The 8614-nt window shown below is 39.9% G+C and overlaps 1 protein-coding gene across 1 annotated transcript in view; it reads right to left on the bottom strand.

Annotated features, from left to right (window-relative positions):
• The window catches only part of GPR39 (G protein-coupled receptor 39), a 126744-nt gene that overhangs the window by 1870 nt on the left and 116260 nt on the right, over positions 1-8614 (bottom strand). The gene's annotated exons all lie outside the window — the stretch shown is intronic.

Below are 8614 nucleotides of genomic sequence, written 5' to 3'. Positions count from 1 at the left end.
CTGTGAGCAAAGGGAGAGAGAGAACATGTGAAACAAATCAAAGTATTTAGTCTCTCAGTTTTGCACTTACTGGGTAGGAAATGGTACCGATTTTTCAGTGTTTTGCTTGACAGCTTTTTCTGCCAGTATCAACTATTTTAACAAGTTCAAGGTCATTGCAGTATATGATTGGATAAAGATCGTATAAGATTGTATTTATTTCTACTTGTTGGCACTTGTTAATTTTCAGGTGTTCTTTCACTGATATTTGTATCTTTGGAAAGAATTGGATTTTTTTTGTTCCTACATTTGTGTTTTCCCTTTTCTTCCCTTTAAAAGAAAATATAGCCATAGTAGTGCAGGCAATACCCAGAAGAGATCAGACTGTTTGTATTTTACCAAAAAAAAAAATTATGCATAATAGTATATTAGGCATTATTTTTGGTAACTTTCCTCTTACAGAAGATATTTTTAAGTAAAGTATGTATGGATCTTTTTAGGGTAATTAAGAAGATATATGTTAGGAATTAAATTCATGAATGTAAATGGCACAGGAAAGACGGAAATGTAAGCAGTTTGAGATAAAACAGAATGTGTTCCAAAAATGTGGCATCTGATCATTCTATATTTATATATAATGTGTCACTGTACATTATCTACATTTTAAAAAAAGAGAAACCTTACCTAAGTAGACATCTAAAGGTTCTGTCTTTATGGAGAAGCTTTCAACAAAGAAACAGCAATAATGCAGTCTCTCTTGTGACAGTAGCATTTGAACAAATCTATCAGAGTACTTTTCACACAGTGGTAGCACAAGGATATTGAGGCAGAGAAGGGAATGCAGTCTGAGTTTTGAAACTACTAACCTCTAGCTAATATGGAAACAAATGCTGGAAATCCTAACTTCTCATCTGAAGATAAAACAAATTCAAATATAAATACTCCAAGAAAATGTACTAAAAATTGAAAACTTTACAGTTTCCACTATGTTTTTCCCTTTTCATCAAAGGTGCCTTGTATAAAACACTTAATGGTAGCAGCAGAGTCTGCCTCCCCTACAGTTAGAATAGTCCTGTAGAGCTCTGTAGTGCAAGGCAGCACATTTCACCAGATTTTTTCTGCCTTTAACTTTATAGTTCTGAAATCCAACTTGGATCAGCAGAATGCTTGTTTCTGTTGAGAAGCCTTTCAGTAAATTTGGCTTCAGAGCTACACTCCACCTCTTGTTAATTCTAAAACAGAGAAAGCAAAAGAGAATAATTGAATGGAAAGGATGAGATCACTTCAGGGAGACATGGAATTCTAAAATAGTGCATTAGATAACATTTGTTGGCTTGAAAACCAGTATTTTACTGGAGTCAAAATTATGAATGTACAGGAAAAGATACGAGGTTTTCACCACTTAGAAAGTGCCAGGACTCAAAAACAAGCAGTGTGTGTATTCAATGTTCTAAGAACTGCAGTTTTCACATTTTAATTTTATTTTTTCCAGATTCTTTAATAAAAAGAGATTCATTTTCTTAATGGGAGACCAGTTTCCCTTCTCTTGTAAAAGGACTGCCACAAATTTCTTCTCTCATTGACCCACACTGATCAATTGAAAACCCTCTTCTGAGAATTTTTTGCCCCGGAACATTTTAATGAAATTTAATTTTAGATGACACTGCTGCCATGAAGGATTGGGGGTGGAGGGATGGTATCTCAGACATCAATATTACTGTATTTATAGAGGCTGGGAAAAGGAGAAGTAGGAACTTGCTTGATCAGGTAAGTGACCAGAGGAGACCGTGTGGCCTCATCTTTTGCTTCTCTGCACATCACCTTTCATTCTGTTCTCTACTGTCTCAGTACCCTACCCCTCCATCATCATTCTCTCTGTAGATGTCCTGTAACATTTTTGTACTGCATGTCCCTCACCTCACATTTTTGTTTCACTACAGATGTTGCATTTCTTTGCTAGAACATGAGCTTTGTGCAGAGTTCCAGACTTCAATGTTTTTCTTTGCTGCCAGCACTATAAATATCAAAGAGGCTTGGCAGAGAGAAGCAAAACAAACATCCTGGGTAAGAACTTTTCTGATGGATCATTTACTTAATTAGCACCCTTTATAGAATAGCAAAGGTAGGTTATTGGGTGATTTTTGCACTCTACAATCTAGGTACTTCTGTGACCCTCATCACCATAGTATCTGCAACCAAATTCTTATCACACTACAAAAGCTTGTTTACTGTAGAGTAAATCAATTTGTGGTTTTGATCTTTTTTTTTTTTTAATTTCAAGTTATTTTATCCTGCTAGATTATATAAAGACCAAGGAAGGAGATTCTACTGTGAAGATCTAATCTTTTGAAACCAGGGTTTTAGTTCCATTTTTAAAGCTCTAACTAAATGCCCTGAGTCTTCAAATTTTTATCTTGCATTCTTTGACATTGACCTTTATTTTGAGTCTAAACTGCCAAGTGTGTAAGATTCCTCCCTATATTCTTCAGACATGTCTGTTCTGGGGGAATTGACTATTTGGGCACGTGTACAGCAAGTGAAAAATGAGCTGTTCGTTGCCCTTCTGCGGTGCCACGGAGGTTAGTCTTTTTTGGGGGAAGGGAGGAATTTCTCTGTAAACTTTGTCATTTTTAGAAGGACAAGTAATTATTCATTTTTACACTTGGAAAAAAAAAGGTCATTGTCTTAACAGAGAAGCACCACGCGAATAAACATGCTGACAAAAAAATCATGTTTTATTCTAGCTCTTTACATTTGGTTCAGATACACTTAGAGTTACTGCATACCTCCAAGGAAAAGCTTTACATTCTCATTCAGGCCTTAATATAATGTATTAAATATTTTGACTGAGTTACTGCTGCAATCAGTCTGAACTTGTATACAAGCTCGGGGTGAAGGAGGGGATAGTATTTGATATGTAACGTGCAGAATGCATTTACACATTTGTGTATGCACGTCAGTGAAGATCAGTGAAATGAACTCACATGTAAAACAAACTATTTTATACCAGAATTGATACATCTTTTCCCTATGACTTCTACCCACACAGATCAGTCACCTGCTGCATATTATAACCTTACATGTTTCACTTGATCTGCGACCTCCCCCAAAAGTTTTATTTTTCCTTTAGATTATTGTACTAAAATGACAAAAGGCATTAGCTCAGGATGCAGATTTATCCTCTGAGTCTTGTTAAAAACAAAGTAATGCAGATGCCCAACAAACTGTAGCACTTGATGCTTGAAATTTCCAACAACATTAGAATCATTATGCATGGTTTAATCTTCAAAAGTGCATTAAGCCATGCAATCAGAGGCTTGGGGGCCTTGCAGTAGCTGGTTAAACACATACTAGTGAATACATGCCAGCTTTTAAGTAAGAGTAACTGTCTGCACTTATAATTCATTTAACATTGGACTCAGTTATTTCAGCTAACTTAACAAAACTCATGCAACTCAAGTGCTTTGAGATCCTTGGATGAAAAGCAAATAAATTTAAACATTACACAAACTACACAACATTTTGTCCCAACCAGAAGTGGCCCGTTCTGCTAGTAATTTAGTTTTAAAATGTAACCCTCCTTTTTAAAAAATTGTGCATTTCATTGTACGAATCTTGACAAATGGTTGCAAGTTTAAATTAAAATAATTGTTAGTATTAAAGCTTCTTTCGGGAAGCTACAATATCTAATCTTCATAAGTGATAACGGATGGTCTTTGTAGTAAAGCAAACCTAATGCCTAAGAGCTAATGACATAAATATGCATCATTGGCACTGAATAGAATGAGTTTGGCAGTCATTTCTCTTAACTATACTTTTTATGACTCAAAACATTCCCCTGAGCTATAGAATGCTAAATTAAATTCATTACTATCTTTACTGGGTGATTTTAAATACATTCCAGCTAGCAGGAGCCAAAGTCTGGGGGAGCAGACAGTGATTTTCTGCAGGTTTTGCTTGTTCCAGTGTTGAACAGACCAGAACGTGCCTGATGGCTCTTTCCCCCTTTTCTTTGTTGTCAAAGTATGTTATTGCCACACTACAACTAGGCACTGCCAGCCAATCCACAGAACCTGGAGTCATCTAATGAAATTATAAAGAACAGTCACTAGGATGCTCCAATGCATATTTTTATTTCGATGCCATATTCTATTAACCACTTCCATGGTCATTGTCACATCACGTACATTCTCCTTGTCCATTCCAATTATCCTATTTGCCCTGATGATTAATGTTGCATAGGAATCTGCTCCTAGGCTGACTCACAGTTGGCAGCAGCGGGGTTAAATACTAAACTTTATTTTTCTGTGATTAAATTAATGGTACAAAAGAGGGTTCTCAACATCTGCTTGTAAACTGACATTTAAATGGCAATTGTCAGTAGACTACAAGCATATGGTTAGTTGAGTTACGAGTCAAGTGCAGGCAGAAATGCACTTGGTTCGTTAGGACATTTTTAGCTTTCTATATTTTATATTTTCATACTAGGCCTGGTTTTATACTCCAATTCAGGGTATAATGTGACATTAGTGCCCTACTCTGTACTGAGATGCAGATGCTCCCGACAACCCAGCAGATTTAAATCATCTTTTGTCAAGCTGGCTATATCAGATCCTACAAGAGGAAAATATTCAGTAAAACTTGTATCTTACAAATGTTAAAATCGCTGCCATGGGCCCACAGTCTTGTAGATCACACTTCGAGTTTGCCATTAGAATATATCTTTGCCACTTTTGTCCGCACTGGTCCTACTCTTTTGGTAGTGGAGTCAAGTTAACTGCCCAAGTTAATGCTAACTGGTCGTGAAACCTTTCACAGTTAACCCTTGTGAAAAAAAAAATCTCACATTTTTAAAACCACATACCTAGCAGGAACTTAATACAATGCCACCTTCAGTTTTTGTTTTTAAATGGATTTAATATGGGCTTGAAAATCTATTTGTTTTCCACTGCAAATATGGCAATCTAAGCCATCCGTTTTTTCAGAGTTTAAGGTTTCATTAAGAAAAACAAAATATTGCTTTCTTGCCCGTATGATTGCCAAGGTGATCAATGTTTGGAAGGTTAATGTAGTGCTGTCTCCCAGAAAGTGCAGGTAGCTCCTGGGTCTCCTCTGCTGCCCATTACTTTCAAAGCAACCAATGGAGTGAAAATAATTAGACGATGATAATTTTCATGGCTGTTATTCAGAGTCTTGTCTGGAGAAGTGAAATTAACAAGGATGTCTCTGCTTGGAAAAGCTACAAGCATCAGAATAGGCAGACAATGCAGCAATTTATGGGAAGGATACCATCTCCTCCCAAAGGAGGCTGGAAGAAGGGTAGAATAGCACAGTCCCCACCTTGCGGAAGGCAGGAAACTAAGGGAGGGATAATGTTATAATGTTGAGGGAGACCCTTTTTCCCTTGTGGGACCCAGGAGACATTGGAGAAGAAGCAGTAGCTATAGGGCGTGGTGCTTCAACTACAGACAACACTTAACTAACCAGAGACTCATACAAAAAGATGGCAGCCCCAAGCAGAATCCAAAGACATCATGCTAGTCAAAATTCCAACACTCTTCCTTTGTCAGCAGAAGTGGTAGAATGGATGGCTGCATTGCCTGTTACTACCTTTCTCTGGACCCTTCTGGACTGTAGATGTAGAGGTTTAGTCTTCTGGCTAGCAAGTGTCTAATACATTTTCCAAGACCTGGGTTTAAGCAAAAAGTCAGAAGTTGCAGGCTTTTCTTTAAAAGCTACTAGGAGTGTACCACAAACACAGCTATTAGTTGTGGCAAACCTAGCTGGCCAACAATGCCAATATCTCTTTAGATCCAGCCCATCATGCTCCACTGAGCAGAATACCAGTTCCCTTGCTCCAGTCATGCTTTAGGGAAAGAAGCATCATCTGAGTATCCTAAAGAATGGTCCTTTGCTCACAAGTTCACCAAGTGGCAATGTTCCCCTCCCAATTAACTTTTTCTTTAGAAGGAACGTAGCTAGAAATGGTGTGTGTGTGTGTGTGTGTGTGTGTGTGTGTGTGTGTGTGTGTGTGTGTGTGTGTGTGTGTGTGTGTGTGTGTGTGTGTGTGTGTGTCTTTCTGTCTGTAAGTAAATAAGGGAGGGGTGACAAACATGCATGATGATGCAAGCTTCATGGTTAAGTCTAGGCACAGCAAAAACCAATGCTGAGATGTTCCACAGCAAAATTTTGCTTCCATGCAAGTTGCATTGTGAATGGTAAGAACATCTTTCCCTGAGATACAGGGTGGGGCAGTGATTAAATGCAATTACCTAGCTCTATGCTACCCTAAATGCTAATTTTGCATATTCTTTCCCCATCCTTCAGGGAGGGGAAATTGCAGTCTCTCGTCCTTAGGAGACAGACTAATTGTCTCAAATCAGTGCACCATGTTCATGGCTGATTAATGCTCCTCTTTAAGTAGTGGAATGTCCACCACTTTGTGACACCACATGGAGACATTGAGGAAACAGAAACAGTGTAGGAACTGCCAGATTCTGCCTGAGGAAAAAGAACTCTTATCACAATGGTGAGCTGCAGTGTTTAGGACCATTGCCATAGAAACACTGTAATTCCAGGCAAGGATAGGAATCAGAATAAGTCAGAGAAAGACAGAGAGCAAGCATGCACGTGTGGGCAACTGGAGGAGGCAGGCAGGAGACTACACTTGGCTACACTTGCAAATTTGCAGCGCTGCAGCAGGGTGTGAAAACACATCCTCTCCAGCGCTGCAAATTGCGGCGCTGCAAAGCGCCAGTGTGGTCAAAGCCCCAGCGCTGGGAGCGCGGCTCCCAGCGCTGTCCGTTATTCCCCACAGGGAGGTGGAGTACGGACAGCGCTGGGAGAGCTCTCTCCCAGCGCTGGCGCTTTGACTACACTTAGCGCTTCAAAGCGCTGCCGCGGCAGCGCTTTGAAGTGCAAGTGTAGCCATAGCCTTAAAAGAGAGGCAACAACATCAGGGTTCTGACAAGTGGGCAAACATGAAGAGTAACCATTCCATGGTCATGAGACACAGTCTGATCAGAGAATCGAATTTGCATTCTGTAGTCAGCTCTGTGTCTAAGTTTCAGTGTACTGTCAAACACACACCTCTTACCACAAATCATAAGGCAACTGTAGTCTGCACAATGAAAAAGATGGATACTACGGCCCTTTCTGCTAGTGGTAATTAACTTTATATTTCCCCAATAATCAATTGCCCAACCCTGAACTACTTAGTACAGAAAGTATCATAGACATCAATAAGAGTTTTGTTGAATGTAGGATTACACTCCAGGTATACAGTATCTAGTGAAATCAAAGCATGGGGAAGCATACAGATCATCTCTCCCATTTCCTCCCCCACATGTAAGCTTTCTTTGCAGAAGGACAAACACCATCATATATAATAATAAGCAGATATTGATGTCTGTTGAGGTGAAAATAAAAGCTTGCTAATCCAAGAGATAATATATTGAGCTCTGCCTTGTCTGTGTCAATACTTAGTTCAAAGGATAATATATTTTTATGTTCACTGAAACATGTAAATATATGCATTGCTACATACATAGAGTCCTGCGTGGATACAAAATTTATATCTGCGAACATAAAATGGATAGCCGCGGATTTGCAGGCTCTAGCAACAAGGAGCGAGTGACCATCTCCTGTCCGGGAGCATGCGAGCCACTTGCACATACTAGTGTGACCAGAGACAGCTGCTGGTGAGCCTGCTGCCCACCCCAGTGGGCAGGGCTGCAGGTGGTACAGCCACACTGGAGGAGCTGCCCGGGCTGAGCGCTGGCTCCTGCAAGTGGCGGCCAGACATGCTGATGCTTTCGCCACTGCCGTTCCTGGCCTGGTTGCTGGCTGTGGCCCTGCTGGTCTCGCTTGTTGCTAGAGCCCTGCAGAGATCCACTTTATATCCATGGATATTCACATCCGTAGATATAAATTCTGTGTCTGGGCAGGGCTCTACACATACAGTTTGAATGAGCTCATCAAGTTTATAGGCAAATCTCTTCCAAGCCCCAAGTTTCATAAGCACTTTTTCCCGTTAAAACGGCATCAACAACAAAATAACCCTAATGTTCTAAAAGAGGCAGAAACTAGTATAATCTGGGCACTGACTGTGAAAGTGACGTTGTAGGGGTGAGGTGACGGTGCTAATGATTTCCATATCAAAATGTGCCCCATTCACACCAGCCAGCTCTGCAAACTCAACATGGGAACTGAAAATCAGGTTAGGCTGGCTGCTAACAGTGCACCATCTCCAGTAAACAAAAGATTCCGCAAGCCAGATCCTCCCCTCTCCACAGCGGAGTTATTTGTCACCATTGCCATCGGTGGGTTTGCACACTTGTAACGTTATAATTGGAATGGAACAAACAAGTCTGCTGATTACACACAAGGGCGAATAGAATCCAGCTCTGCAGGGCTAATAGGACTTTAAAAAGGTAGCAAAAGCATATTTTGGCACTAATGCAGGCAGGCATGTCTGAATACACACGGGGCTGCCCTTTTTTACACAGCCGTTCAGAGCAGAACTGAAGTCAATCAGTTATTTTCATATGCAGTCTAATTGGTTAACATTTTTTCAGGCCACATGGTTAATTCTTGGGTAAACAATTATTATTGTTGGTGGGATCAAGCACATGTG

Source organism: Mauremys mutica, chromosome 10 (genome assembly GCF_020497125.1).
Source record: "Mauremys mutica isolate MM-2020 ecotype Southern chromosome 10, ASM2049712v1, whole genome shotgun sequence".
In the NCBI taxonomy this organism is placed as follows: domain Eukaryota; kingdom Metazoa; phylum Chordata; order Testudines; family Geoemydidae; genus Mauremys; species Mauremys mutica.
The sequence above is the reverse complement of the archived record's forward strand: the minus strand, read 5'-3'. Positions and strand labels throughout refer to the sequence as shown.